Here is a 27,940-nt window from a genome sequence, read left to right as displayed (position 1 = left end):
AGGCCTGTAACTCCCAGGTGATGTGGGGTTCTTGTCTGTCTTGTCTGTCTTCAAAATAATGGAAATAATTGCATGACATGTAGATTGAGGGAGAACTCAAGGCTCTTTGAAGGCCCTATACATATCCGAACAGTTTAAATAGAGAGTTTGGCATAATTCTATAAAACTCCATTGCTAAGCTACCGAGTCCAGTACATCTCCCTGCATTGATTTCTTCAGTTCCACACAAGAGCTCCTCATTCAAGTTCGTCTTCTCCTGTTCAGTCAGCACTTTCAAATTTGATTAGCTTTTTGGTTAGCTTTTTGTAAAAACCGACAGTTCTTCGTATTACCTTCAAATCAAACGTTGGATCACCTGAAATCTTCTCGATTGCAGAAATCACTCATCCATGTCCAACATACACAATCAGTGTGCCAGCAATCTGGTACATTCTTCCTCTCCTTCATAATATGTACATCTTGTACGGAACAAAGTGTATTCAGCCCTCTCCAATAGCAATTCATATTTAACCTGCCTCAGGGCAAATTTCTTATCTTCATTCGGCGAACTCCTACACAAATTCTCCAGATCTTTTGATCTTCAACTCCATCTCCTTAATAGCCATATCCTTAATCTTGTATCTCTTGCTTGAGAGGCCATTCGGAGACCCCCTCATCTACATTTAAAGGCTTCCCAAGCTGCTATTGTTTCCACCTCACCATTCAGATTTGTCTATAAAACCTTGCTTCTCGTGCAGCCTTCACCACTTCCCCTTCAAGTATGGAGATATTCAGTTTCCAAAAGTTATACCTGCAAATGTTGAATTGGCAAACTCAATAGGACGACGATCCAAGATGTGAATACACTTAATACTGCTCTCCAAATAATTTGCTGTGGCCAGTCTGGATGTAAAAAATAGGTCAATTTTTGATTATGTATCGTTTGTTTGTTTATTTAGTATGGTGCACAAAACCCAGAGGTAACAGGGCGCAACAGAGAACAGGAAGGTAAGATTATATAAAAACTTGGTTACAGGATAAGGCTTACATGAATAATTTAGCCTGTTCCTGTTTTACACTGTCCTAGCAAATTGAATCTGCTTATCTTTGCATATCTCATGTACAATTGAATTAGCCTACTTGTTAGACCTGCATCTACCCATTCTGCCTAAACATAGCGCAAGCCATACTCACACACGCCCTACTCCTGTAATTAACCTTTGTGCTCACTTGCTAGTGCCCAGCCCACTGCATCTCCTACCTCCCATAGCCCAACAGTTCAACTTACACCACAGTCACAATTATGCTGTCTGGCTCATTCTCGTCATGTTCCCTTCTATTGTCTTGCATAACCCATGAAAATCTGCCTGTTACCCACCACTGCTTTTGCACTATCGTGGATATTCGAATCTAGGTGTTTCTTGCATTATTGTGGATACTCGATTCTAGGCTGCCTAACTCACGAAAGTCTGCCACTTTTAACCACCACTGTTCTGGCCATACCGTAGAACATTGAATATTGGTGTGTATTACCTGCTGCTAACTTCTCATTATTGCCTGTGTCCACGACCAGCTCCATTTTCATATTGGCGCGTGTCATTACATATCCATTTAGCCTTATGTGCCACGGAATGCCCTATTTAGCCCATATGTGCCTTGCCTTTGAATGCCACACTTAGCCCATATGTGCCTTGCCACTGAATGCCCTATTTTAGCCCATATGTGCCTTGCCATTGAATGCCCTATTTAGCCCATATGTGCCTTGCCTTTGAATGCCACACTTAGCCCATATGTGCCTTGCCACTGAATGCCCTATTTTAGCCCATATGTGCCTTGCCTTTGAATGGCTCATTTAGCCCATATGTGCCCTGCCATTGATTGCCTTTTGCCATTGAACCTAGCTGTGCCAACAAACTAGCCTCCTATGATTTACTACTGTACCTACCAACACCACAAGACTAGCTAGTCCTAACCCACCACCATTAGTTTCAGGTACCCATGTGCACATTTCTTGACTCGTTGGAACATGTTGTATCCATTACTGCACTACAGCATCATAGCTGCTACTCTACTCCTTATCACCATGACCCAAGAGTCAGACCCTATCCCACGCACGCTGTCTAATATTGCGACTAATAACCCTACCACCTCTCTACCAAATAACATTAGAGTCAGAGGTGAAACCATCACCTCCCTCCCACGCACTTTACTAGACAGAAACCTTAAACTTCGCGCAAGACTCATACAACTATATGAACCACCGAGAAGAACTATACCACCAACTAACCTAAAAACAAACTACCCACGAAAACCTCACCATACTGTAATAATAAATGCCACTAAAAGACAAAAGTACAAGCTCATAGAGACCAACTTAACCACCCCCAGCCAAGCCAACATGTCTAAAGAGACATTAGTACTCAGAGGAGCACTCCTCAATGTGAGATCCCTTGTCGCACATGCCCTCGACATATCTGACCTTATTACAGAAAATAATCTAGATTTCTTGGCAGTAACCGAGACCTGGCTACACAATAAAGCTGGCCCATCGCTAATGCTAGCCATTCCAGAAGGTTATACCATAACAAAACAAGATAGGGACGGCTCACGAGGTGGTGGAATCGCCATTATCTCTAAATTGAGCCTCTCTCTCAGAACATCCCCCCCTCCCTCTCAAATCCTACAATCTTGTGAAAATATATCCGTTAAATTCCAGATAAACAATATACAAACTCTCACAATCCACCTAATATATAGACCCCCAGGTCCTCTCGGCACCTTTGAGGAGGACTTGTATAGTCTAATTACCAACAACCTTAGACCTACCTCCCAGCTTCTATTATTAGGAGATTATAACCTTGGCTTTAATGACCCTATGGACAAACAAGCCCTAGATATAGCCAATATCATCAACGCCTCAGGCCTGTCTCAGTTAACCAACCCACTCATTCCAAAGGGAGAACACTGGACTGGATAGCAGACTACAACTGCACAGCCTGCATCACCTCCATCTCTCCTCAATCATGGATAGATCACTCACTCGTGGCCTTTAACTTATCTACAGCCAGACCCTCCCCGACGGTCTCATTGCTAGCACCACCACGTCTAACTAGAAATAAAAAAAGTATTACAGCGGAAAAAGTCATCCCTGCTATCCTACCTACGCTAAACGCTCTATCTGACAACCTAGACCCTAGTACTCTAGTCCAAGAATACAATAAGATTATGCTTAGTACACTGGGCAAAATTGCCCCGCTCAAACTCAGGAAAAGTAAACCTAAAGCGCACCTTAACAAATGGTTCACGCCCCAATTAAGAGACTTACGACTTCTAAAAAGAAAAAGTGAAAACTCCTGGAGACTATGCCCGTCAATCGAAAATAAAACAAAACTAACCTCCATTTCCTCACATTTCAAAAAAGAAGTGCGCCTTGCCAAAAAGAATTCCTATGATGAACGGATCACAAACTCAAACTCTAGCATGAGAGAGCTCTTCTCCATACTGAAAGAATTAGTCACCAATAGCCACACCAGATTTAGTTACCAAGGATAAGACTTGGTGCGCAGACATACAAAATGCGCTAGCAAATAAAATTAATACACTCCAAACCAAAATACAACAAAAAAGACATGCTCAATCTACAGTATTCCCCTAATACCTCAACACACAGTGACTCACCTGAGGCAAACAACAAATTTCACTTCTCCAAAACTTCCCCACTAGAAGTAGAAAAAATCATTCTCTCACTCAAACCGTCCAACTGTAAGGGCGACATCTGTCCAGCACAGTTAATAAAAGATGCTGCCAGAGACCTTTCACCATTCATTTCACAATTAATTAATGCCTCCTTCACATCAGGCACTATCCCTGCTAACTTAAAACACTCCTGGGTGCTCCCACTTCTCAAAAAACAGACCTTAGATCCACTCATCCCGACCAACTATCACCCCATTACCACTGTGCCATTCCTCCTCAAAATACTGGATAAAGCCGTCTATATCCAGATACAAAAACACCTTGACCTGCACAAGCTCCTAGGAGCTAGACAATCTGGCTTCCGCACACTACATGGAACGGAAACTGCCCTTATCGATTTAAAGACGCAGATCGATGAGCTGAGAGATGGAGGGGGAACAGCACTCCTTCTCTTACTCGATCTCTCAGCCGCATTCGATTTGGTCGATCATAAGGTCCTTTGCAGGCACCTGGACTCTGCTGCCCACTTCTCTCCTGAGGCCATCAAGTGGCTAGAATCTTTCCTTAGCGAAAGAACAAAGAGTATTTTCCCCATCGGCTGCAGCTGATCCTACCCCCATATTATGTGGCGTTCCCCAGGGATCCTGTGTCTCGCCAACCCTATACAATATCTTCACCAAACCCTTGTTCGACGATTTGGACCTTCTGGGTATCGCCTACACCAACTATGCAGATGATACACAGATTCTCCTCCCACTTTCTGGGGATCATAAGAAGGATTCGGAGTTGGTGAATAGGGTATATCTCGTTGTTCAAGCATGGATGGCCACCCATGGCTTGTGCTTGAACGACGACAAGACGGAGCTGATCATCTTGGGAACACACACAAATACCAAAAAACTAGGCCAGGAATTCTCCTCCTTTAATATCGATGGAAATACCATTAGGGTCTCCAAGGAAGTAAAAACCCTTGGCTTCTACTTGTATTCCACACTTTCATTCGATAAACAGCTTAAATCCCTGGCCTCCACCACCGCCTACACCTGCAAACTGATAAGAGCAGGTAAGCCTTTCCTCTCCAACAATAGCTGCATGATCCTGGCCAGAGCACTTATTCTCTCCAGGATTGACTACTGCAATGCCCTTTACAGTGGTGCCAATAAATCAACCATCCAGAAACTACAAACGCTCCAAAACAACGCCTTGCGAGCAGCGCTTGGCATAAATAAAAGAGCTCACATTTCCGCCACCAGACGCCAATACAAATGGCTATCTACAAACCACAAAATACAATTAAAAATGATCTCCTTGACTCACAAAGCTCTCAACAATGCCGCCCCAAGCTACCTCATGAACAAAATGCAAAATAAAACCTCTATCCGACCAACCAGAGCTACCAACACCAACTGTCTAGTAGTACCTAGATTTAAACTAACCACGATTGGTGGCAATAGCTTCCCTGTGAAGGCTGCTAAAACTTGGAATCTACTACCAAACAACTTAAGAGCAGACCAACCTTACCCACTATTTAGAAGGAACGCCATCCAACATTTTATCTCCAACGACCACTAGTCACCGGTCCACCCTAGTCCCAGGTATGACACTGGTCCTTCCTCTCTCTCCTGCTGAACTATGTATAATTTGTATATTACTGTATCTTGTATAATTTGTATAATTTTTTCTGTATCTTGCATAATTTGTAACTTTGTAAGCTTTGCATTATCCTACCTGCTGCGCCCTTCTACCCACGGGTCTGGAGCGCATTAGAAATAAAATAAACAAACAATAAGAGGCATAACATTACATTGCGTGGCCTGTACATATATACATATAGAAAATAAATTGCTTACATATTTACATATTTGATGCCGTGCATAGAGGTGGTCAGGTTTGATTAAGGGCATAGGCATGTGGGAGGGCTTAGTCATGGGGATCATTGGAGCGTAACCAGGTGAGGGTGTTTCTTCTGAAGCAGTAGTAGGATTGGTCTGTCATAATGTTGAGTGGGATGGCATTCCAGTGTTGGGCTGCCAAGACCGGAAAACTACTGCCACCGGTTTTATTTTGTCTGAATTTGGGTACCTGCAGGCAGTGGGAGTTAATCGATCTGGTGGGGCGGGTGGAGTTTTTTTTTTAGCTATTCTGGCTGCGGGATAGGGGGGGGCTGCATTGTTTAAACATTTGAAAGTGAGTGATGCTGTTTTGAGAGAGATGCGGTCGGAGATTTTGATCCATTTGATTTCTCTCCTTTTGTTGGAGATGTGTCCCTTGGATGGTAGGTTAAGGGCTGTTCTGAGTGCGTTGTTTTGTAGTGTCTGTAGTTTGTTGATTATGCATTTGTTGGCTCCTAGGTGCATGGCATTACAATAGTTAAGTCTGGATAGTATTAGGGCATTGGCGATGATGATGCAGCTAGCTTGGGTGAGGAAGGCTCTGCTTGCCCTGATTAGTGTGCATGTGTAGGCGGTAGGGGATGCTAGTGAGTTGACTTGTTTTTTTAGTGACATGGTTGTATCTAGGTGAAAGCCTAACGATTTCACTGTTTTGGCCACTGTGATGGTGTTGCCATCAATGTTGAAGGCCTTATAGTTGGGGCTGAGTTTTTTTTATATTGGTGTTGGATCCGAGGAGCAGGATTTCGGTTTTCTCATCATTCAGGCATAAGCCGTGTGTGGCCATCCATGCCTGAATGATGAGATATATTTTATTTACCAGGGCCGTATCTGAGTCGAAGTTGCCCGAAAGGGGTATGAGGATCTGGGTGTCATCTGCGTAATTTGTGTAAGAGACTGTCTGTCCAACTTGTCAAATAGGGCCTTGGTAAAGATGTTGTAGAGGGTGGGGGAGATGCAGGAGCCCTGGGGTACCCCACAGGTTATTTTGATGGGGTCTGCTGAGGCTAGAGTGGAGAAGACCCTCATAGTTCGATTGTCCAAAAATGATTGGATGCAGGCTATGGCCTCTTTTGAGAAGTGGGCAGCTGAGGCCAGGTGTTCGCACAGGACTGCGTGATCCACCAGGTCGAACGATGCTGACAGGTCGAGGAGGAGTAGCATGGCGGTGTTCCCTTTGTCGTTAATCTCGTTGATCTGGGTTTTAAGATAGATTAGGGCTGTCTCAGTACCGTGCTGTGGTCTGAAGCCCGATTGACGAGCGCCTAGTAGTTTGTGAGTTTCAAGATATTGCTGAATTTGCAGGTATGCTACTCTATTATCTTCAACAACGGCACTGTGGTGATGGGCCTGTAATTGGTGGGAATAGCGGGGTCTAGGGTTTGCTTCTTGAGGAGAGGCAGGACCCAAGATTCTTTGAGGTTACTTGGTATGGTGTTGGAGGAGAAGGATGCGTTGATCAGTTTGGTTATAAAAGGGGCTAGGTCCCTGGCCGCATCCTTGATTATCTGGGGAGGGCAGTTGTCGCCTTTGCAGTTTGATGGTTTAAGTGAGGCTATAACTTTTTCTGTTTCTGGGATAGATATTTTGGTGAACCTGAAGGGATTCGGGCCTAGTGGGCTGGTTGCTTTAGCTTGGTTGCTGGGAGGTGCTTCGTTAGTGATGAGGGAGTCCTTTTTCTTTTTCTTTTTTTTTTTTTTTTGCAATTTTGGTTTGGAGAGTTTTGATTTTATTAGTTAGGGCGTTTTGGACGCTGGTGCACCATACGTTGTCCTTGATTATGTTGTCTGGTGTAGGTATGGGGGATTCTAGTTCCCTTAGTATAGCAAATAGTTCCCTGGTGTTGGAGCTAGATTTTTCGATTCTTTCATTGAAGAGATTCTTTTTAGTGAGTAGGATTTCTTTTTTGTATTAGGTCGCAAAGAGTTTAAGTAGTGATTTGTTCTCTTCTGTGGGGGAGTTGCGCCATTGCGTTTCTAGTTTCCTTTTGCACAATCTAAGTTCTTTCAGATGGGGGGTGAACCAGGCGTTCAGGTGGGCTTGCTGTTTGCTCTTTTGCAGTTTAAGAGGGGCAATGATGTCTAGTCCTTTCTTTATGGCATTGTTGTAGTTTTCTACTAGACATTCTGGATTTAGGTTGTCGGGAAGAGCATTGAGGGTAGGCAGTAGTAGTGGTAGGAGGTTGTCAGGGGTTATGTTTTTTTTGGCTCTAGTGGGCAGTGGAGGTGCCATGATTTTTTCTTTGACTTTTGTTCAGTGATAGTGTGAAATCAATGAGGTGATGGTCTGTCCAGTGTTGGGGAGAGGTTTTGGTGATGAGGGTGTCGCAGTTCATGGTGGCAATCCAGTCCAAGGTCCTACCTTTGTTGTGGGTGGGGGTAAGCACTCTTTGGATTAGGCCGTGGTCATCTAGCATATTGGCTATAGCCTGTGCTGATTTGTCGTCGGGGTCATTTAACCCAAGGTTCAGGTCGCCTAGCAATAATATTTGGGAGGTGTCTTTTGTGTTGTTGGCTAGGATGCCAGATAGGTCTGCTTCGAATGAGCCAGTGGGGCCAGGTGGCCTGCATATTAGATAAATGGTTAGGATGCGGCATTTGGAGATGGGCAATTTGGCTGTAAGGAGCTCGCAGGATTTGAGAGGTGCTTGAGGCAGTAGTCTTAGTTAGGTTTGTTTTAGCTATGATGGCTAGGCCACCTCCTCGGTTGTTGGGCCTGTCCATTCTGATTATTTGGTAATTTTCCGGGATGGCTATTGAAAATGCTGGGCCTGCTGCTTCGTGCAGCCATGATTCGGTGATTTGCCAGGAGGTCGAGGTTGTTTGTGGATAAGGTGTCTGCTATTTCTGTGGCATGGGCCACTAGCAATCTACCGTTGATTAAGGCTCTGGATATAGTGGCAATATTGGGGGTGTTTTGGGTTGTTATAGGTATAAGTTCGGGTTGGGTGCTGTTATGGCAGGGTGGGGTTTGGTTGGGGTGTTGCGAGGTGGGTCTCTTGTTATGGTAGATGGGCTCGTAGAGGCGGGGTAGTCTACCTGATGTTCCTTTCTGTGGTCGGACAAGGTGCCTTTTCAGTAGGGTACATAGTTATGACAGCAGTATAAATGGCAAAATGTAATAAAGGTATGAGGAGGTACAGCGGGGTGGCTGTTTGGCTCTTGCCTAGGTACATTGTACGATTTTGATTAGGGATAATCAACAGTATTGTGGTGCGACTATTATATGGCAGCGCTGTTCTGGCTACAGTGATAGTGGGAGGGTACAGCGACTAGCATCAGGTAGGGTATGGCGGCTACTATGGTAGCAGAAATAGTAGTCTGGTGCCAGTTAGTATAGGGCAATATCAAGTCAGGCACAACAATTGGTAGTTGATAAGCTGGCAGAAACACTCTAAACATTGAGGAATACTAGCATGCTGAGCCTAAAATGTCATGGCAGCTAAATTCGATTTTGGTGCAAGTTTACAAAAACACTCTAGCTAGGTTGTACTAAGTGCAGGCATCTGGTAGTTGTCACATTAATTAAGGCAGAGGGAGGGCTAATAGAGCTCTGAGTAGGGTACTCTATCATGTGCCCCAGAGTAAAAACTGTAATCTGTGTAATCTTTCTGATGGATGCCCTCGCTGCGAAACATCCACCAAGGTATGTTCAGGCATTAAATCCATCAAAGTTGTTCTCTGTATAGCATTGTCGCACTACACTCTCTTATTGCTCCTGTCTAGAAGAGGGTCAATTACTTCATTAAAATCCCCTCCTAGAATTAGGTTATCCAATCCCCTGTCTTGAAGGACCTGTGCCATATTTTGAAAGGCCCATCGCTCATTGGTTATCCCTATCTGAGGTTGTGCTCTACATAGTTTGGTATTAGTTGAGCCATTATTATTTAGTTGCCATTTATTTGAGTAAATATGCATTTTGTTTTTAATGTAAGGATGCTCAACGTTCTATTTTATGGTGTACTCGGAGGGGCTCTGATCCCACCATATGAAGCTTGCAATAAAAAAGGAGCACACACCGGGCAAGAAGCAACGCTGCTTATTACAGCTGGACGAGCACGAATCAAACAGAATAGTGGACTGGAACTGATTGAGAGCTGACATCTGGGCTTACATCGATCATTAGTTTTACGAATACAATAGTGAAGGAATTAGAAACAGTTGTAGCTCAAACTCTTAATAGTTTGTCGTGGTTCCCAAGAAACTCATTGGTTAGACTGTCATATCCTAACTTATGTTAATAGAACGTGATTGGGGCTAAGAGATCAACCGTATCCCAACTCATCACTTCCCAGATTCTCACCCCGCCCAGGAACAGTTTGTAATTAGTAAAATAACATTTGCGCTGACTGCCGGAACATTATTATACTGCCATTGGTCAGCACCGTTGCAGAAAGATCACGAGACACCCTGCTTCTGGTGGGAAGGGATACATTTGCATGGTACCTGCCGGATATTGGCCCCATTGTAGTGGAATGCCCGAAGGATTGGCTTACCGCCCTATCATTAGATCACCAAGTGTTGTCTTAGCTGCTTCGGCCTGCCTGTGATGCAAAGCTTGAGCTCTGACTCGCCACACCCCCCAGCCCAAAGAGTGTTCATGGTTGCGAGCAGGGTTTCCCAGGCAGGGCCCGTCCTGGCTGGGGGCATCCCTGCTAAATGTGTTTACCTGGGTTATTTTTTTTCCCTACCTTGTGCCCTACTCTCGCATTTCCCCGTGATGCCTTCTTTTGTGGTGTAACTGCAATTTGCCTGTGTACATGTGTCTTTCCACCCTAGAAGGTGCCACGTCACCCCTTATTCTAGAAGGTGGTAGGTGTGCCCCCCTATCTGACACTGAATTAACACCTTTAGTACATTCCTCGGCATCTCCTTCCCACTCGTTCCCTCACCCTTTTCCTTGCGCACCCACACCTGTGACCCTGTTCTAGGTATTTTCCAAATACTGGTATCTTTGTCCCATCAGGGGAGCACTCGCCCCAAAGGGCCGAATAGTTTTCTAAGTCTTGTGGGGGTGCTGTATAAGTAAACTGCAGATCATCCTCACTCTCATTCATGCTTGGAGGCTCCTCACCTAAAACTTTGCCAAGCTCAATTTTATTCACTGACATTATCTAGTGTGCTTTTCTTTGGTGGCAATTACACTAGCTGATGACCCACCGGCCAATGCAGACTGCGACGAGCATCACGACGAGCAATTATTTTGCTGCCAGCCAATCCTGAACCCAGGCAAATAAGGCGTCCACCAGGTGCTTGACGTGTTGTCTCTCATTCTTTCGTGTATTATTCATATCTCCTCGACAGCCTCTGTAAATGTTCTGTTGGCTGTCTTTTTTGCAGGTATTGCGGTGCAACATGTGCTTCCAATCTTGTGGCACATGCCGCCTTCCATAGCAGTCATAAGGTCCAATACATAACGATTTGGCAGGGCCATTAAATGCAGAGCTCTTTTCGCACTGCGTTCAATCATTTTCGGTGGCATTAGCCAGTTGGAGCAGCTCATGAGGCATTATTTCAATCCATGTTGCGTTGGCTGCCGTTTGCACCCCGAGAAGCAGGAGTGAGCTGAAAAACATGGACGTCTTGCTGAAGAGTCTTAAATGTGGTGGGATAGCACCCAAGCTCTGGGTGGTTTCTGCCGATATATAGTTGCAGGCCCTCTTCTTCCTTGTTATCTTTGGTTGTTCTCCTTGTGTCTCGCTGGGCCCTGTTAATTTATTCTTAGTGGATATTTTGTTGAATGGTACCAAATCTGCATGCAGCACCACCAATGCAGGACCGTGGAGGGGTCATCAGGGCAGACTCCTCCCCAATCTTGTGGCAGCTGGTCATACACTCTTGTCCTGAAGCTCCACTACACATTCATCACTGCAGTGGTCCCTATCTGGAACCATCCAATGCTCATCGTCCTCTCACAGCCGGTGTTCATCCCCAGCTCCACCGTCCCACTAGCTCTGAAACACAAATAATACTGTGTGAGCGGTTTTATATAGACTGGGCAGTGTTTTTTATCCATCCAAGTTAGGGCATGTAGATGGGTAATCAATATTCTCCTACACCCCTGCATCTATTTTCTTCACTTTCTCCCCAAACCCCACCAGTCCTTCTGCGTGGCACTATACCATCCCTCTTTCCCAGTTTCTTTTGTGATACACCGAACCTCAGATTCGCATCAGGGGCCTGGTGTGGCACCATGGTATACCCCGTCCTGTTGCGCTCTTGCAGAATATTCTCTTGTAGGCAGTTACAAACTGTTTTCCCCTCAGAGCCCCTTCTGTGTTATAGTCTAATCATGTGCTTGGTACCTTCTCCCTGGGCCATGATTTCATATAGCAATCCTCATACACCTCCCCCCTACCTCCATCCATTCTACTTCTACGGTGTGCTCCTGGAATAGCCCCCTTGTTTTACGCGAAGACATATGCATCAGCTATCCCCCTTCCTCTACTGTCACTTCTTGTGGCAGGAATTGTTGTGTCCGTGAGGTGTGTGATGAGTGAGCACACAGCAGGTGCCATTAGTGCTCCCCCACCCTCTTCATCACCCTGTATCATACTATTTCAGATGCAAGGTCCCCTCCCTTCCTACCCAATAGCATTGTAAAATTCTTCAATCCTAGATATGCTCCTTTTAGTGTGTCTCCCTTTCACCATCTGCAGGCGTACTCATACCACCCCTATGCATTGCGAACCAGAAGAGAAGTCAGATGACTGAAATACTGACCAATCCAACCCTATTATATTTGCATCAATTGTTCTCCCATTCCCCCTAGTATTCTCTTTCCCATCTTTCATTTATGGGCCTCCTGTAAAGTTGTCTTGCAGGGCAAAATGTCAATGTTAATTTGTGTGTACTTTCCATTAGTTGACGCTATGTCTTTCTGTTGTGCTGCTGTTGTCTTTGCGAACGTGGACATATGGATCCATGCCTGTCTTTCCTTTAACTTCACTGCCATTGGGGTTGCGCAGTCCACTTCAAATGGACTGCACAACCTTGGCTCCTTGTACTTTCTGACCACGTCAATTTGTCTCCAGGATAGAGAGGCTGTGCTTGCGGGAAGTCGTCCTCCTGGTCGGCACTTTAGCGTTGGTCGGCCGACATGTAGGTTGCTGAACCTGGAGGGTGATATAGCGGAGAACGTTTCTGTCAAATATGCTTTCATTTCGACTCTGAGCAAAGGTTAGCACCCAAAACTGACTGCAGATTTCGCTTAGTTCTTTGCACAGGGTCCCACCTCACGCCAACGTGAGAATGGACAGACCATGATTATCATGTACCTATTGGAAGTACATCTTTCTTGCATGTCAACATAGTCGATATGCAAGTACTGGAAAGGGCCCTTCGGGCCCAGGTATTTTTCCCTGGATTGTTTTCAAAGTTCGACCCGACAGATATTGTTGAAAATGGTTGACATTTGTTTCTCATGAACTCCGCCACTTTCGCAATCAAATTCAGCACATACCAAGTGTAGCTGTTCTAGTGCCACATTTAGCAATTTCTGGGGCATTACAGGTTTCCCGGTGCTATTCTACCTCCAGATCACATCGGTGAGTGAGCACCCATACTGTATCCATAACCTTTTCCTCTTTTGGTGCTTCTCCCTGCAGCTCTATAATTTGGATGATGGGTATTGTTGAAACTCTCCTCTTGCTTTTCTTCCCCTTCCACCTTCCTTTCTGCTGCCATCAGTGGGCCTCTTTCTTTGGCCCCTGGGTACCTTTTTGTACTTCCTTTAGGTAAGTAGGCTGCTTCTTTCGTCGCTCTGTCAGCCATTTTGTTCCCATATGATATCTTATTTACTGGTGTGGGCAGCACATTTTATTATTGCCATTCTACTGGTACTTTTAAGGCATCAATTAAATCTTTAGCAGCTCTGCATGTTGTACAGGGGACCCGTCACTTCTTCTGAACCCTCTCCTTTCTCACCTTGCTAACCCTGAATGTATTGTTGATGTAACAAAGGCAGAATCAGAAATTTATTTAGTGGCATGTCCTTCATGCTTTAGTGCACTGATCATTGCCACTAATTCTACTGCTTCTGCTGAGTAGTGTGAGGGTAGTCGCTGTTGGGATGCTATTTATGTTGCACGCTATTACATATTCCCCATTTATGTTGCACACTATCACCGCTCAAGTATGCCTCCTTCCTGTCTATGCTTTTAAAAAAAAAAAATACGTTCTTTATTGGTTGATCACATCTCAAGAAATTTAACACAAACATTTTCATGGTGAAATACAGCAACAACAGTACAGTTAATTTCATACATCATTATGCTAGCAGCAGAATTCTCCTGAACACGTGTGGCACACACACAGGGCCTCTTCACTGGGCCATCATTAGCATGGTGAAATATACTGCAACTTGGGTTAGATACAAGGACATTGTCTAAAGTTACCTACAGTGCAGGCTCTGGCTTCGCAGCCTGACTCTGGGCGTAGAGATAGTAGGTAGGACATCAGGGAGCCCCAAAAGTTTTTTGGCCTGTTCTGTTGGCCACACAGCCGTATTCTTTGTCAGTGTCACTAAGCCAAACTAGATACTTAAGCCAAGCCTGTATATCAGACGCGGACGAGCCAGTCCATCTCATCAAGGTACATCTCCTAGTAACTATCATGCACGTTATAAGCAACTTCCAGTTCTGTTTTGGGATTGTAGGGAGCCAACCAAACATACAACCCATTATTTCATAAGGTACTGTGCGCCACAGCATGCTAGAGACTACCTCCACCACCCCCTCCCAGAAACCTTGTAGCTTGGGGTACACCATAACATGTGGGTAAAGTCAGCAGTTTCAGCGTTGCATCTTGGGCAGCTACCTACCCTGTCGCAATGAAACTGTTGGAGGCGAGCTGGGATATGGTACGCTCTGTGCGTTCGCAGAGCTTTGCCCATTGTTTTTCTGTGAAGGGAGCCCCAGCATCCTCCTCCCATCGTCATCTACACTTCATGGTCTCCTGGGGGGAGTCGCGTTGAATTGGCCCTTACAATGCAGAGACCACTTGTCTCCTGAATTACAAATGTTCCTCTGGGTATAAGTCGTCTATGCGTTCAATCCCCACTGCTCTCCACACATCGCATGTTGGTGGCAGGCACTCGATATTCCATAGCTGAAGACCCGGGTCGAAGGGGATATCGTCTTGGGGTCGCTTCAGAACCCGGTTCCATGTGTGCACTGTGCACGCCACTGGGTCAAATTTACATCTGTCTGATACCCTCCTTGACACTAGGGCCCCTTGCAGAGTGAATGGTCGGACTGAACATCTCTCTATACGTACATGAGGGTAGAATGGGGTATCGCATCCAGTACGATGCAAATTATAGTTGTGCTGTAAGGAAACAGAACTTCACATCTGGTGCACCAACACCTCCCCTGTTCCAGAGGAGAACCAGGGTGTCCCAACTAACCCGAGGGGTCCACGGATACCACGCCAGTTTAATTAACTGGGCCTTCAGCTCAGCAAAGTAGCTGACCCCCGGGCATACTGGGATGTTTTGGAAGATGTAAAGCAGTTTGGGGACCACCACCGTTTTGGCCATAGCAATCCGACCCAGCAGCAAGAGGGGGAGTCTACATCGCTCCACCTTGGACTTCAGTGTGTTTAGATACCTTATGTGATTATCCTCCAGTAACATCCGGTTCCCCAGCTGACCCGCACCCCTAGATATGTGACTGTCATTTACTTCCATCTGAACCCTTCAGTGTTGAGAGGTTTAACCGTGGATTAATTTAGTGGGAATAAGATCCACTTTGACAAATTTATCCTGAGGCCAGAAGCCCGACCAAACTCAGCTATTTCCAACGACAGCGGTTGCAAGTTGGACCCAGGTCTTTAAAGTATAGAATTGCATTGTCTGCATGCAGCGAAACCAATTCCCTAGCCCCGCCCCGCCCAGTGCCAGCCTTGCCTGTTTCCGCGGCCCAAGTTAAAAGTCCTGGATCTCTTGCCGCCAAGCCCTATTTGAGCATTCGCTCCAGCATACAGAAGGCGAACCGCATTCAGGTAGTATTCCGGATTGCCCACCTGGCGCCGTACCTTGAACAGGAAGCTCCACTCAACAGTCAAAGGCTTTCTCCATGTCGAGTAGAGCCGCCATTGTCTGCACCTTGGGGTCTATCTGAGCCAGAATTGGGAAGAGCCGGCGCAGGTTCATTGAGGTCAATCTCCCCGGAATGAAGCCTGATTGGTCCGCATGGACTATGGTGGAGGCAGGGACTGCCAGTACCTTATCAAAAATTAGTATCTAGGTTATGTTATAGGATTTATAGTGCCTAAGGCATCCAGGAACTAGCTTACAGGGAGCAAGAAAACATTTATAATCAGATACTTTACATGAATAGTGTGGTTTTTAGGGCTTTTCTAAAAACCAAGTTCTGCAGGGAGATAGGGCAGTATGAGGAACAGTCCAGGGGGTCCTTCCAAGGCTTCAGGATCAGAGTAATCACTGCCTCAAGCATAGTTTGGGGGGTGGGAGGGAGCTGTCCCAACTTCATCCCTTCCTCCCATACCGAAAGCAGGTGTTGGACTACTTCTGGGCCCATTTCCTTGTAGAATTCAGCCATTATTCTGTCCGTGCCAGGTGCCTGGGCAGAGGGTAGGGCACATATTGCGAGCAGAACTTTGTTGTGTGTAATAGGCTCAGCAAGCGCCACGATTGCCTCTCATTCAATACAGGCAGGGGCGCTTCACCCACATACCCTACAAGTTCTTCTGTTGATATCGACCCTTTAGATGTATGTAGCTGCTCATAAAATTGACGGAAGGTGTCCAGTGTGGTATCCGGCTTTACAACCACTTCATCATCCGCTGTCCTCACAGCGGCTAAGTCTGTGGCCTCCTTTCGCATCTAAGCATTGCTGCTAACAGTCTACCTGGCCTACCCTCTTCCCCATATGGACAAGCCAGTGGCGGATGCGCCAGGTATTTAATCTTGCGCTCGGCCAGGTTATTGAAGCGGTCTAATGCGTCATGCAAGTTAGCCAGCTCCTTCCTTTTCCTCAACCCTGCTCTCGTGCCTCTTGATTTGCCACTCTGTTTTGGTCAATTGTCTACGTATCGTCTTCAATATTCCCAGTTCCAGGGATAGACATGCCCCTGTATGACCACAATGAATGCCTCCCATATGGAGCTCACCATGGAAACAGAGCCCAGGTTCTCCTGGAAGTATGACTTGACCAGACTAAACACTTCACTTCTGTATACTATGTCAGATACCGCTGCAGCTTTGAATCTCCAGAAGGTTCAGGGGACACCTTCAGAGCCTGAGTCTAGTGACCAAAGAATTGAAGAGTGGTCGGATAGCGTTCTAGGGAGAAGGATGCAATAGTTAGTTCTGTGAACTGGAGTCGGACTCGCTAGAAAATAATCTATACGCGAGGAGGTGTTGTCCACTGTCAAATGGAACGAGTACTCCCTGCCCTCTGTTCGGAGTAAACCCCCATACATGCCCCAGCTCCTCCGTGCATCTCTGCACTGTTTCCGCGGCCCTAGATCGCTGGTTGAGAGCTTCCAATTGATCTATCCCTCACCAGGTCCAGGGTGATATTGAGGTCTCCCGCCCACGCGATGTTGGTGTGTAGATATTTGTGGCATCTACATAGTAGTGATTCAAAGAAAGAGGGGGTTGTCCACATTGGGGCCATAAATGTTGATGCATGTCACCAGTGTGGACCCCCAACATTCTGAGATGATCACAAATCTGCCCTTCAGATCAATCACTGTTTCCGTGGTACGAAATCGAAGTACCCCGTGGAGTAAGGTGTAGTATGTGCAGCCCACACCCCCAGGACTTGGCAACACCCCCCCCCCCCCCCCGGATTGCTGTGTTGTCCAGTGTGGTCTAGGCAGAGGCCGTCATTCTGATTTAAAATGGCCTGTGGTGTGCCAGGGTGTAGCGAGCGGGCGGTGTGGGTCCTGTTGCTGCCGGTGGTACTGCAAGCCCTCTTGCTCCCAAGGGTTCATGCCGTCGGCATCCCAAGGCTCGGGGACACCAGCGATGTCCGTGCAGTGCTTTGGGCGGGAGTCCTACCTCCTCTTTCGGCTCCAACCGTATCGGTAGCTCGAGGGCCCCGGCAGGGCGGCCTCAACCAGGAAATCTCCTCTGGGTGTTGCTCTGTGCGGGGCTGGGTGTTGTACCGCGGTCCTGGAGGTTCTCGTCGCTGGTATCCAAGCTTCCAACACTGCAGGGCTGCTGTGGGCTGGTCCGGGCTCCAGAAGTCGTGGTATCAGTCGTGGCGGCTACAGTCATGCAGTCATACAGTGTCCGCTCCTCCCACTTTGCTAGCCGGGCCTCCTCAGCGGCTCGAGTCCGGTGACTTTCTCAGCCCCTTTGTGGTATGTGTCGGCTATTCCGGGAGCTCCAAGTTGGGCTGCAGAGGGACAGCACTTGAACGGGAATGTCCCCGCTGCAGGGGTTCACCCTTTTCCCTGATGGGTGCTATGCTAGCCTCCCCCTTCAGCAGCTCTTAAGCAGAGCTCAGAACGAAGCGGCTATCTTGGCTACAGGCTCTCTAGCCCCCCCTACCCCCTCTGTGTCTATACTTGACGAGCCCCTAAAATATAAACCATGTCAGCCCCTTCTATTTCTTCTTCCTTTTACCTGTATGTTCCCTTCCATTCCGTCCATGTGCGATGTGATTGATTTTTGATTTTGATTTCGTACAGTACTGTGGGACACCCCATGGTGATTGTCGCTGCCTTTTCTATGACAAACGCTGCAGCCACAAGTGCTTGTTCGCAGAGGAAGTGTCCCTACATCACAGGGTCGAGAATTCCACTTTAATATGCCAGTGGTTTATGTCCCTGTGGCTTATTATGTGAGGACCGCTGTCATCATTGAGCCGTCTGAGTGTGAGAACAGATAACATTTGTCTCTGTCGTTTGGGGTGGCGAGCATTGGCGAGTGGGCTAGTGCATCTTTTTAACTCTGTGAAGCTCTTATTTCTGATGTCCATTTTGGTTCACTCTTCTATTTTTGTGCCTCTTTAAGGCCCTGCAAAAAGGGTTTTGTGAATGTGGAATAATCAAACACACATGCCCTGCAATAGTTATAGACCCAGGAACTTCTGTATTTCCTTCACTGTGCGTGGCCAAGCTGTGTAGTGAACTGCTCGTTCCCTCTGAGGTGGTGTTCTCGGCCCTCAATGGATATTCTCTGTTCCAAATACACAACCTCTTCCTGGCAATATTGCAATTTTGCTTTGTCCACCTTGTATCTCTTGTCTGCTAGCAATGTCAGAAGGTTCACTGAATCTGCTCTACACTCTTCCTCTGTCTCGGTGCATATCAATAAATCATCAACGTACTGGATCACTTTGCTTGGCATGTGTACATTGCTCAGGTCCATCTGGATCACTCTGTTAAAGATGCTAGTTGACTCACAGTACCCTTGGGGCAGCCAAGTGCTGGAATCTTGTCCTGCAATACTTAAACTCGGTTAAGTATCTTGAATCCGGGTGCAATGGACTAGAAAAGAAGGTGCTCTTCATGTCCATCACTGTGAAGTACTTCGCCTTTGTCGGGTTGTTGCACAATATTGTCGCGGGGTTCGGACCAAGGGAAATTCTGCCTCAACCACATTGTTTAGAGGGTGCAGATACTGGATGAAACGCCATGACCCACCCTTCGATTTCTTTATTGCATATATCTTGGTTGAATGGGGATGTCTGAATGATGCCCTGCTGCCATAGTGTGTGTAGAGTATATTCCTCTCATCTGCGTCTCTGGACAATGGGTATTTTTTCTCTGCCCCTTCTCTTAGTTTATCTTCACTGCCTCTACTCTTTTCAGTACCTCTACATCATGGGGCCCCTTGGTCCATTATTTCTCTGGCACTGTTTTGAGATCTTTGCTGTGTTTTGTTGCCTTGTTTCACTAACTGTTAGTATTGTACAAGCTTTTCCATTACTTGACCTGGACAAAGTATCTTTATCTGAAACACCATCACTCTTCCTCATCGGAGAACAATTGTTCATCCAATGCTCCTGTTATTGTCAGTGTTGGGTCGATGCATTGCATTTTGCGCCATTCCATGTGTCATTTTCTGTCCCACAAAGGATCACATCACTACATCTTCTAGCTGTAACACAACTGTTGGCCCCTTGGTGTCATCCTTCTGGCACTGTAGTCTGAACAGAAATTCTAAGGCCAATCGGAATGCCTTCCCTTCTTTTCCCGGGGCCCATCATAATAATGTTATTGATTAGCAAAGAGCCCATTTGATTAGCAATGCTGTACTAATGTATGTCACCAGAAGTTATTTGTACCCAGGACATAAAAGCAGCAATAATACAGCATGTGTACCGCTGAAGTAAGACATTGGTGAGATTAATCAGGGCTTGCATCTTCTTTAAAATTCCACTAGAGCTGCAGTTCGAGTAACTTAGTTAACCTATTTGACCTAAGAGAGATGCACTCGACCCATGGCAATGGTTGACAAAAAATTGAAATGCGCTTTTAGTAAAATGGTGCATGTCACTACAAATCCACTTTGTTTGACACACTGCTGCCACTGCCACCCAGAGGCTAGCCAAGCGCAGTGAAACTTTTATTTGACATTTACTGCAATGAAGATAAAGGTTAACTAAAAGTGTCAAACATTCCTTGCAAATGGTACTCGCCCTTCATTAAGTTTACTCGAGTGGGCGAGTAGACTTTACAATCCCTGGGTGAGTGTATGTAAAAGGTTTGCTGCATGAATGGACACACATAGATATAATAGACTCTGAAAACAGTTTGGCCAGCGAGCTCTGGAGGCTAACCGTGTACGTTATTGCAGTCGATCTCTAGATGTATAGACTGGATCGAACTATTGATCACTACTTTGCAGAAACATCTAGTTAGCTTTGTGTATTCATTATGTAAGAAGAAAAAAATAGAAAACTAAGCAAAGTGGATTGCGTAGCAGGAAGAGAACTGGGCAAACTAGGTGGAAAATTCTTGTTTGCGGCCATCTCACTTTCATGGTAGCTAGTATAAAGCAGCACAATGATAAGATAGCATGTCAAGGAGTTTGGGGATCAGCTCATGGGTAGAGCATCAGTTTCACAGATATATGCAACCAGCAGGTCACAGAACTAAGTTTGCCATTTAAAGAATTTGGCTGTAAGATCATGTACATTTTCAAAAGTGTTCATGTGTCAATGTGATGCATCTTTCCCCAATAAAATATAGCTGACACTATGAGATTTACATACACTAACCTCTACTGTAAAGCATGGAGACAATGCAGTGTTTTACAGCAGCAATACTGTAATTATGGATCATGTACCCCTAGATCTTTAGAAATAGAATTGAATGACTCTCCTTTGACTTTATTTTTGTTTTTTACACATACTGGTCTTTGTCGGACAGGATATAGTTAGCTTAGTATTATCCTGATTACTTCTGGGTTGCAATTATTTGAAAAAAAAAAAAATCTCGCCTAACTCTCCCACACATGCCTTTGGCACAAGTGGTGCAGATAAGTACTGCTGCACTCTGTCCATTAGCCCCTTTGAACTTGCAGTGGAGGGAGCTTTGAGGGCAAGGGGAATTCCGGGTGAGATATGGTTTCATTGAACAGGGAAACTTAAATAGCTAGATTTGCTACACAAATGTCAATTTAATTATCAAACCTACAGAATTGCATAGCAAATTGCTATGTGACACTGCTTATTTTATGCCTTGGAGTGGTAAATCATTTGTTACAGGAATCGTGACCACCGCCCCAGAGAAGCCCTGCGTATCCATCACCTTGTTTTATAATGGGAATTCCCCCTCCTGATGCAAGATTTGGTTGATACTGTGAAAATTCTCTTGGTCCTATTTTCACTGCTACCTCGGGTTCCTCTTTGGGGTCATCAGTTACTGCTTGGACTGGACACAAACAGGCTTTCTGTGGATCCCCCTGTTATGTGTTACTTGGGAAAGGAAAAGGATTTCCCCTGACAACGCTGACGCCGGTGTAGTGGGGCATTACGTTCTGTCCCAGCACTACTGTAGTACCTGCCACCACGGCTGGTGGTTGTCACAGCTGGGGCTGCTATCCGCCATACATTCTCCCTCCTTGTATCTGCGTCCCACCCTGCTCTGAAGGGCATCTGTGCTTGTTGGTTTTGTGCTTGAAAAATCTGCATTGCGGCTGTACTGTACTGCTCCACTGTTGCTGTACCACTTGGAACGCCTGTGCTTGCTGCACGAAAAGGCAAGTGCGTGCCAGGTGCCTTATGTTTTGGCATATATAACACGGTCCGAAGACCCTGTACCCTGGTCCTCTATATCCCTCTCTTCCTTGTTGTGGGTACCCTCTTCACATGGGAAAACATTCTCTCATGCATGTAATTCCCCTGTGGTCGCATTCCTCATTGCGACGTGTATTACGGCTGCATTGAACTCTCATGCTGTGGCATGGTCCCTGCGGGAAACCCTCCCTGCGATGTGGGCGCTACTGCTGCCCCGTCTGGTACTAGCATTGTTCCTTCCGTTGTGTATTTTGCCAGTTTCTTTTTCACCAGTTTTTCTGCTGTGGCAGCATTTTCTGCTGCCCGGCTCTCACTTTCCTGTTTTCATTTGCAATAATGCACTATCGTTTCCTGTATTTCAGGCCCGCCCTTCGCCTCAATGCCCACAATCTTATCTAATGATGCCTGCACTTCTGTCGGCAGTCCCTTTATCAGTATGTGATAGAACAAGGGTATGCATTCATCCCAGGAACTTCGCGTCTCTTGTGTTCATAGGTCTTGCACCCGTTTTATATAGTCTGCTGGATCGCCGCTTTTCATTTATAAGCCATTAATGTCCCTATGTCGTAATTGTCGGAATACTTACTTTAGAACCTGCGTTTCGCATTTATTAAAGGGAGCTCTGTCATGTGCATTTGTGCTTAATTTCAACCCTCTTTATCCTGCCTGATTCCATATTTTGCATGCCTTCCTACTCACCTGTTATTGCTGAAAATACACTTCATGTCCCTTATCACTAATATCCCCTCTACCATCTTTTTTTTCTTGAGCAACTGTATCCACTTACTGGCCCCTGCCATAAGGGAGGGCAGGTTACATATTAGATTCTCTGTCCATTGATTGCCATGGCACATAATGCGCGTCACCTCTCCCTTTCTGTAGTAATGGCATTACTTGTGTATTTGGACTTCTTCCACCTCCCACTGTGGTCTCTTGAGTTATTCCCATGTTCATCTTTCCTATCCTGCTGCTGAGGGAGGTGGACCAGTCCCTGTTACTCCAGTCACTGTTATGTCGCTTTTGTCCCCCACCCCCTCTTCCTTGTTTCATTGGGCATCCATTTGTCACTATCCCCATCACTCCAGTCGTCCCCTAGCAGTCCTTCATCTGAGGCTGCATCGTCCATGCCCACTCCTCCCGCATCCATCTTCTTCCCGTCTTCCTCCTCTTCGTCTAATTTGAATTGTATTCTCCCCGATAGCCATTCCCCCTATCGCCCTTACGTTTCCTCTTCACTTCCTCTTCTATCACTCTCTGCCTCACTGAATAAAGCTTCCACCTGTTGTCATGTATTGTTTTCTATGTTTGATGGGTATTTCCTCTCGCCCCTTGTATGCAGCTTCTCCCTTTGTGTCTCTGTCCTTTTCCTCTGTCTCTTTTGCAACATCCTTTCCCAAGGTTTTTCACTGCGAGTTTGTGTACCCCGCTGTGGGCTGTAAATACGGGTAGACGCCATAGGGTGGGGGCAGAGAACCTCATATCCCATCATATGAAACTCTGAGTAAAAAAGGAGTATACACTTGGAATGAAGCAACAATGTTTATTACAGCTGGGCGAACACAAATCAAACAGAACAGTGGACTGGAACTGGTTGAGAGCTGACATCTGGGCTCCTCATTAGTTTTATACTACGAATACAACAGAGAATACGATAGTGAAGGAATTAGAAACAGTTGTAACTCAAAATCTTCATATTTCGTCTTGGTACCCAAGAAACTCATTGGTTGGACTAAGTGCTAGCCTTAGAGCTAATGTACGTTAGTAGAACATGATTGGGGCTAAGAAATCAACAGTATCCCAACTCATCGCCTCCCAATGTGGCGCCACACCGATTCTCACCCCGCCCAGGAACAGTTTGCATTTAGTAAAATAACATTTGTTCTAACCACCAGAACTTTGTTATACTGCCATTGGTCAGCACTGTTGCAAAAAGAACACCAGACACCCTGCTTCTGGTGGGAAAGGAGACATTCACCCGGTACCTGTCGGATATTGGCCTTTGCAAACCTTGTAGTGGATACTCTGAAGGCTGGCGACCTCCCAGGGACACAAACGCACCGTTTGGTTCTCCCAGGAACATCATTCGGGTCAGCTTCCCCTTCCCATATCCACCTGCCGATAGGCACTCGTGTCCATGTGATAGGCACTCAAGTCCGTGTGAACGGGTCCCTGAGTCCACTTTCCTTCTGCCTGAGTGCCCCAAGGATTGGATTGCCACCCAGTCATTACATCACCCTGTGTTGTCTTAGGTGCTTCAGTCTGCCTGCAATATGCAGCTTGAGCTCAGTCTACATCCCCCACCCCCCACCCGGCCTGCAGAGTGTTGATCATGTGTTGGGAGTGGCGTTTCCCAGGCAGGGCTCATCCTGGGGGCATCCTTGCTAAATGTTTTTACCTGGGATATTTTTTTCCCCTATCTTGTCCCCTACTCCTTCATATCCCCATGAGGCCGCCTTTCGTTGTGACTGCAGTTTGTCTGTGTACCCGTGACTCTGGACCCTGCTTTGTTACCCCCACCACCCACCCCACCCCCCTAGCAGGTTCCCTGAAGGTGGTAGGTGCGCCCTCCTATCCGACGCTGAATTGACACCAATTAATACATTGGCATTAAGATGCTTATTTTCTTGATGTCGTTTTTTGACGATTCTAAAGGCAAACTTTACTAGTAAAATGTTTGTGTGACATATTTGTTTTATGAACCTGCCATTCATATTTTTTAATTGAATCGACTGCATTTTGGTGCAGTGTCGGTTTCCTGGATTTTAAACCCAATCCGGATTCTTTACTTGAAACTTTACGTATTGTGGTTGTATACCATATAGACCCTCCCCTGGTTTTCTTGTCAGGTAGGATTGGCTTGTAACATCCCAACGCATCATGGCATTTAATAACTGGCTAGCAAACCCGTTTTTGATACTTCTGTACCCCATTGGCCCCTAACCTTTTTATAGACCATGAGCACATGAAATGGAGCAGATGGCAACATCCGTAAATCGATGTGACCATCGGTGTTCACTTACTGGAAAATGATTGCAACACACATTATAGCTTGGATAAGCTTAGTTTGGTTAAGAGGATATGTTAATGAGCAGTAGTTAAGTCATTTAGACTAAATGCAATTCTGTTCCAGGCAATTTCTAACGGCCTTTAACTTCATTTGACCCAACGTTGGTGTTTACGAGGAATGTTAAGGAAATTAAGTAGCAACCAGGGCGTTTTTAGACCCATGGCTTGTAAAAATAGTTCAAAAACATTACGCAGTGCTTGGAGTTCTCTCTCCTAACACATTTCTTCGGACATCAGTGTTAAATGTATTTTAAGAAACCACCTTTGGACAGTGGGAGCATATAAAAATGTATATTGGTAACTGGTGTATTTGTATGAACAAAAAGCTAGTCGCACTAAAACTTCATTGTTGTTTTGGGGATTATTCCGCCCTAAGTGTGCCTTTAACATTGTGTGGCAAGAGGTGCTTTTTTAAAGTACCTAGGGCCTGTTAAATTGGTCAAAACATGATCAGGAACGAAAGCACATTTTACTGAAGGATTTGCTGGCTCTTCCACTGAGCTGTCTTCGTGAAACATAGTGGAAAGCCGTGCATTTTTAATCCTATTTAATCATATTGGCACGATAACATTGATTCGAACGTGGAGCATTTAAAAGGGTGGGAATTGATAATTTGTAATTCACAGGACCGTAGGGTCTGCCAAATATCACATTTTAAACTGTAACTTCATTGGATTTTAGTCAAAGGTTGTGCAAATTACTAGGGCACTGCAATGACCGTGCAACATAAAAAAGAAATTAAAAAAAAAAAGATGTGGGTTTGCATCAAACACAAATTTCACTGGTGCAAGAATTGCCATATGCAAATAAAGAAAAGTTGGCAATGCATACCGCTTATTTGCTCATTATGCTCTTGCAAGCTATGCCAAGGTACGGAAGAAGGTAATTTTTCCACGCAAATTTGGCATTTACATTAAAAGCCACTTTGAACATTTTTAATGTGGGTAGTTGAGCATTCACGTTACTCGGCTCTTGGCTACTTGCTAAACTACTGGGAATTCCAACCCACTTGAGTTCAACAGGGGAACACGTGGTTGATTGCAGCAGCTGCTGCACAGATTGTGTGCCTGTTCTAGAAAGTTGCTCACCTCATGGTGTTCTAAGTGCTGCAAGGACTGTAGCTTTGGTCTGGAACAGAAAATGCAGTTTCATTGATGGTTAGTTTTTAATGCTGATTGCAGCAACTTTCTGGTCTTCTTTGGGATGGTCAGACAGGCCTAATGTACTCCTCAATCTCTGCCTCTCTGTCTATATACAATACATGCCCACGTGTGCCAAGCAGTGTCTGGGCACCAGTAGACTGTTACTTCTGCTTTCAATATCACTTGTGTGGTCATCGTGGGATTTGTCTAATCTGCACCCTTAAGCATCTCAAAAGCCTCCTCTCAGCACCTTGTGCACTTTAAACCCACCCTCTCCCCGTTACACAATAGCCCACCCTGCCGATGCCTCCATAACTAATGGTGTATCATGGCTGTCTGCCAGAGCAGGCTGTTGGCGGAAGCAACTGGCGAGCAACGTTTTAGAGTGCTGCTAGCAACATAACCTGTTGCTAGCAAGCTATACGTTTGGGATTACTGCTGTACATGGTCTCCTATGGCAATACGATTTAATGCGGGTCCTAGAAAATGTTCAGGGTGTGGGGATTTCCTGGTTTGGTTTAGTATGTGTGTGTGTACTTGCACATGACCTAGCTATTCGCAGTTTCCGTTTGAGCAATACTCCTCCACGGTACTGTACATTGACTTGTGATGCCTACTTATCTAGTGGCATGCCAAAGGGACATTGCATGACTTGTTTCCAGACCCCCCAATGTCTCAACCAATCGCATTCCCAGCCTTTCAAAACCAGGCCTATATGTTTAGGGGCTGGCATCAGAGCTAACCAGTCTACCCCTACAAAGTATGCAGATATCCTCTGCTAATATGTAATGTGCCCCGTTTTGTCTCGTTTAGAAGACATTTGTTGGAAACTGACGTTTCATTTTTGTGCAGAAAATCGGTCTGTTGTAAAAAGGCTAGAGAGCAGCTAACATTTATTTTGTTACTGGCCTTAGGAAAGGACGATCTGCTAGTGGCGTTTGCCATGACAGACCGCAAATAGGAATATTTATTTCTGAAACAGCATGTGTTACAAACACACCACTTACTGCGCCACATAAACGGTTCTGTTTGCAAAAAGTCTTGTTGGTATATAAACTTCCCGGCACTATTATCTGACGCGAGTCGCAGAAAACTTGAATTTACAGGTGGGATTTAACCCGGGACTTCTGTTTGTATCCTGACAAGACAGAACCCACATGGACAAATATGCATATGCCCTGATTTGAGAAAGGCACGGTTTTGTGCTGAAACATGGGTAATTACATAGGGCCAACAAGAAATACTTTTGCCAAATCATTCCACAACTACTCTTGCTACTTTTTACAAACAGAACTGTTTATGTGGCGCAGTAAGAGGTGTGTTTGAAACGCATGCTGTTTCTAATTACCAACGGAGTAGAGGAACTCGAGGTCTCCGCAGTTTCAAGCACCTTTGCAACACCTTCCTAACCTAAACAAGACTTGGTCGGGAGGATCCAGAACTGGTATCGCACAAAGTGTTCCTCACTAAGATCGTTTCAAAACAGTCAGTTAAAGTTAATTGAAAAGTGATGTCTGGCGATGGGAACTGTGAGAATCGATTGGGTCAGAATATGCTATGAGTATGGGCGTATGCTGTTCTTCTTGGCAGGCTTGTGATTTATTATCCTGACTGACCAGCGTTAGATGAAGGTGGCATTTTTGTGAAAGCAAGTGAGGGCACCATTTGAATCTGATATTGCATTTAATTTCTGGTTTTGCCTGTAAAAGAATGTTAGTCTGAGTCCCGACCGCAAACTCTACACTAAATGAACATCAAATGTCCTTGTTAATTAAAAGCTCGCTCGTAATGCATTTATCACATTGGACTGACTTTGTTTTAAGTTGTTGTATCCATGCATTAACTTTGACTGTGTTCATTTGGAGAACGGGGGAGGGGGCGAGGGACTTTTTATGTCTGGCTACTCGCTTGCACCTTGCATCTGTATAGTTTTATACCGTTGTGTG

The 27,940-nt window shown here is 45.6% G+C and overlaps 1 protein-coding gene across 2 annotated transcripts in view; it reads left to right on the top strand.

The window, feature by feature from the left end:
• Positions 1 to 27,940, top strand: part of DGCR8 (DGCR8 microprocessor complex subunit) — a 690,818-nt gene that overhangs the window by 25,410 nt on the left and 637,468 nt on the right. The window lies entirely within an intron of this gene.

Source organism: Ambystoma mexicanum, chromosome 10, assembly GCF_040938575.1.
Source record: "Ambystoma mexicanum isolate Mex_15411 chromosome 10, UKY_AmexF1_1, whole genome shotgun sequence".
NCBI lineage: Eukaryota > Metazoa > Chordata > Amphibia > Caudata > Ambystomatidae > Ambystoma > Ambystoma mexicanum.
Note: the sequence above shows the minus strand (reverse complement) of the source record. Positions and strands in the feature narration are given on the sequence as shown.